Here is a 5,247-nt window from a genome sequence, read left to right on the forward strand (position 1 = left end):
AATCACAGAAGAACACCTCACCTCTGCTCTCAGCTGCACTCCCCCTACCATGACAAATGCCAATACAGCAGCAAACAACATTCACAAATGGATCTCCAACTGCAAGATGATGAGGGTCTACTACCGTGTGCACTAATAATCCACAACCTATTTATTTACTATGCACACGCTCAACCTCTAGTGGTTCATCGCCACCAACCACTCCTCACTACATACACCGTAGTCCAGGAGGAGCGTTTTAGTATTACAACAAGTTATTATTATCACATTTCCAAATCATTAAAGGTCCCAAAGAAAATCTTCCAGTAGTACTAATAATTCATCAATGTCAGCCAACTCGACAAATAGTAAATACAATTAACAGCTGACGCGTTTCGTCTCCATCTGGGACATCATCAGTGCTCCAACTAGTTTGAATCCACAGGTCGATATCTGAACTTAGGTCCTATTTCTATAGCAACCAATGGGCCCCAAATGGGATTTGGGTGCTAAGAAGGAATTCTTTAATCAGAGATACGATTTAGTTGTTGGAAATTGAAGAAACAGGAACTAAGAGAGTTTTTACATTTGTGACTATTTGTCGAGTTGGCTGAAATTGATGAATTGACTGATTAAAGAAAAAGAACTTCACATCATACTACTGGAAGATTTTCTTTGGGGCCTTTAATGATTTTGAAATGTGATAATAATAACTTGTTGTAATACTAAAACGCTGATTTGGAAAAAGAGGAGTCAGCACTGGGGTAAAGTGCTACTTGTACATATGTGCTGCAGCTATATCATAGATATCTATGCAATAATTATGATACACACATGTATATTATCAAAAATATATCTTTTTTATTATTTTTTCTTTTCTCAAAATCTTTAGTTGATATCAAATTCTTTTAAAAAAGATTTTTGCATAAAAAATTAATTCCATATATACACAAAAAGTGTTTTTATAGCGCATATACCGTATACATATGGCCACTTGAAGATATTAACTATAATAACATCATTATATGGAGTGCAGATGAAAAATTGATATAGCACAACAAATACACATCCCATATGAATATTACAGAAGAAACATTGGTGTATGACAAGATTGTCACCAACGTTTCGGTGTTGAACCTTCTTCAGGGTCTTTCTACTAGTGGCGTACTAAAACGGAAAGACAAAGAGAGCTTAAACATGTATCTAGGATATAAATGTAATAGCACTACTTTAAATTTAAAAAAAAACATACATTATCCCCACCTATCATAACTAAGGTTTTAAAAGATAACAGGTGAACAGTATGGCCATCCCAGTGCACTCCCAACATTGTGCAGTGACTTGCGTTTTAGTATTACAACAAGTTATTATCACATTTCAAAATCATTAAAGGTCCCAAAGAAAATCTTCCAGTAGTACTAATAATTCATCAATGTCAGCCAACTCGACAAATAGTAAGTACAATTAAAAGCTGACGCGTTTCATCTCCATCTGGGACATCATCAGTGCTCCAACTAGTTTGAATCCACAGGTCGATATCTGAACTTAGGTCTTATTTCTATTGCAACCAATGGGCCCCAAATGGGATTTGGGTGCTAAGAAAGAATTCTTTGATCAGAGATACGGTTTAGTTGTTGGAAATTGAAGAAAAAGGAACTAAGAGAGTTTTTACATTTGGGACTATTTGTCGAGTTGGCTGAAATTGATGAATTGGCTGATTAAAGAAAAAGAACTGAACATCATACTACTGGAAGATTTTCTTTGGGACCTTTAATGATTTTGAAATGTGATAATAATAACTTGTTGTAATACTAAAACACTCCTTCTGGACTAGGGGATCTCCAACTGCATCAACACTCTCAACCCCTCCAGAACTTCCCCAGATGACACAAAGCAAAAGCTACCGGGTTCACCACAGACCTCTGAGAATCCAAGGGAAAACATGAATAAACAACAAAACCTCAGAAGCACTCCAGCCTACAATGCTGCAACCACAGCACACCACCAACTCATCAAATCAACCAAGAGAAAATTTATCAGAGACAGAATCCTCTTCAACACCCACAACTCCAAGGAACTCTACACCATCATACAAGAATTCACTAGACCCAACTGCAAAATTACTGACGTACCTCCCTCTCAAGACCTCTGCAACAAACTCAGCTCCTTCCACCACAAGATCAAGATGGTCTATGACAACACAGCACTGACCCAATACCGCCACCAGCGACACCCTACCTCGAGACAGTCACATTCCCTGCTGACTGGAAACACGCAGAAGTCAAACCACTCCTCAAGAAGCCCTCTGCAGACCGACAGACCTCAGGCACATCTCTCTTTTCCCCCTTCCCGCCAAAGTCATTGCAAAAGTCATCAACACCCAGCTAGCGCACTTCATAGAAACCAACAACATCCTCAAGTCCTCTCAATCTGGATTTCGCAACAACCACAGCACCGAGACTGCCCTCCTAGCTGCCACTGATGACATCAGAACCCTCCTCTACCAAGGCCACACCGCAGCTCTCATCCTCCTAGACCTCTCAGCACCCTTCGACACATCTACTAACTTACCATCTACCACTGCCCACTAGCCACGACGGCATCCAGGGAAGTGCCTTAGACTGGATTTGATCTTTCCTCTCAGACAGAAAACATAGAATAAGACTCCTGTCCTTCCTCTATGAACCTACAGATATCAGATGTGGAGTACCCCAAGGATCCTCCCTCAGCCCCAAGGTCTTGAACGTCTAAATGGCCCCCCTTGCAACCATTGTCAGAAAATACAGACTCAACATAGTCTCTGCGCCAACGACACCCAACTCATTCTCTCCCCTCCAGGGATCTCAACATCACCAGGCACAGATTCCAAGAACGGATAAAGGATGTCTCATCCTGGATGAGCAGCAGCTACCTGAAGCTCAACTCGGAGAAAACAGAAGTCCTCAACCTCGGATTCACCTCCTCCGCATGAGACAACACCTGGTGCCCCCCCTCGGAAACCCACCCACCCCTATGGACCACACTCACAACCTCTGCATCATGCTCGACTCTTCACTAAGTATGGGCGAATTTTGTGGATCTCACCCGAAATGGGCCAAAAAATATGCGAAAAAATTTGCGAACTTGCGCATTTGCCCAAAAAGGCTGTTTCCCACTGTCTACAGTGGCTAATCTGTAAGTGCTACCTCGTTGGGTAAATGTATAGTGTCCACAATACGTTGGGATTGCACCCGAATCCTGCATATGTGCAAGGGTGGAAACTGCCTCCGGCGAAAAGGGGTAGGTTAGACCCGCGTATGACGTTCAGGGAGGCCCCAGGAGCAAGAATGAAAAAAAATAAACTGATCTGCACCAAGGAAGCTGGTGTTCTGCCTTTTGTCCTTCGTTCTGCAATTTTAGTAGAAGTGAGTAGAGCGCAGAGCATCTGTTGGAAAGCCAGGCGCTGCCTCTTGACGGTACCCAGCTTTGGCCTGAAACCCTGCAAGTAACCACGGGAGAGAGCGAGTTTAGTGTTTTCGAACACAAACACCCGGAGCGAGCGCTGCGCTCTCTATCTTAGTCGCCGCTGCTATCTAAATGTCTGGCATTCGCTCAATGACAACGCACGGCCGGGCAGCGCAGCAGGGGAGATCACCAGGGGTCAGGAGCTACTCGGAGCAAGGGGCCGCCGCAGGGCACCGCGGTATAGTGCCCGGCGAACAGGAGTCACTCGACGCCCACCAGCAATGGGCGCCGTCCGAGGGGGCAAGCGGTTATCACATAAGGCATCCCAATGAAGAGCGACAAAATAAGGTTCAGGCAATTGCCAGAAAGGAGATGGTGGCCTTGGAGCGGTACAAGGAAGCACATAGACTAGGTCATTTTAATCTGGCTCAAAGGAGGCTGGGTGGAAATGTTTGAAGCAAGAGAACAACAACAATTAGAACTTCGCCAATCTAAATATCAGCAGCAGATGAAGAGAGAAGAATACAAAAGAAAGCGGAAGGAGGCCGAAGACCCTGAAATCCAGAAAATAAAGGCAGTCCAAAGAGAAAAGGCAAATCAGCTAGAGGAAAAAAGAAGGCAACAGGAGAAACAGAGGAGGGAAACGTTTGAAGATGACCGGTATCAGGTACATAATGCTTTTCTGGACAGACTGGGAAGTGCACAACAACCAGGGGGCATATTACCAAGCAATAGCGATAATTATTGCTATTGCTTGGTTAGAGACAAAATTTTACCGCTGAGCTGCGGCGATTTTTATCGCAGATAAACCTTGGTATTACCAAGGTTTATCGCAAATGCGATAAAAAATCGGCCGCAATGCATGAATATCGCTGAAAAGTCAGCGATATTCATGCATTACCGAGCTAATGCTCTTAGCCATGTTATCCACCTCCCATTGGATAACATGGCTAAGAACTGCTCAGGGCAGGTGTTAGCTTTTGGAGATATTCACGCTTAGCGCGAATATCTCCAAAAGTTGGTAATAGGAGATAGCGATGTTAAAGACTGTTTCCAGTCGCTAACATCTTGGCACGCCCACTTTGCATGTCATTAGTGATAAATATCACTGACATGCAAAGTGGGGCCCACGATGGTCGCTATCTCCTACTAGCTGTCGCTAACTGGTGTTAGCGACAGCTAGGTAATAGGGAGATAATTTTATCTCCGCTTTCTTGGCTTTTAAAGCCAAAAAAGCGGAGATAAACCCCCTTGATAATATGCCCTCAGGTTCCATGTACCGAGCTGGCCGTTTCTAAACTGGAGACCGCCATTTTAATTCCTGATACAAGCAGTAATTCGTAACCTGGCTTTGCAGATCTGATCGTTTCACTTACTTTTAGTGACTGAAAGATGACTGCGTTGTGACAACTTTAGTCAGCTGAGTCTGAAAAATTCCAGGGCTGATTACATTGCCATCACCCCTTTGTTCAGCCTTTCGTTTTTTTAAACTAAATTTAATCTTCATTGTCAAGTGATTAATTTCCATAATTTCACTTCTGCTAGAATGTTATATATTTATGGTAATAAAAATGTCATCTTGTTTTTGTTAATTCTAAAGGAAACAATTGAAATCGGTATCTTGATTAAGTGATTTGTAAAAAAGTGTTTGCCGTTGTGTTTTCATCAGTCAAAATCACATTTTGTCAACTAGTAGGAGTACAATAGTACAAAAATGTATACAATTGTAATATAAATGTTATTACCTCCTTTGCTCTATTTGATTGTAATGTTTACAGTAGTACCTTCCTATGTGCTAAAGAACACAAGCGCACTCTATGTACG

The 5,247-nt window shown here is 42.5% G+C and overlaps 1 pseudogene; it reads left to right on the forward strand.

Annotated features, from left to right (window-relative positions):
- Positions 1-3,555: 3,555 nt before the first annotated feature.
- On the forward strand, positions 3,556-4,767 carry LOC144763220 (epithelial-stromal interaction protein 1-like; annotated as a pseudogene).
- Positions 4,768-5,247: the final 480 nt, after the last annotated feature.

Source organism: Lissotriton helveticus, chromosome 1_1, assembly GCF_964261635.1.
Source record: "Lissotriton helveticus chromosome 1_1, aLisHel1.1, whole genome shotgun sequence".
Lineage (NCBI taxonomy): Eukaryota > Metazoa > Chordata > Amphibia > Caudata > Salamandridae > Lissotriton > Lissotriton helveticus.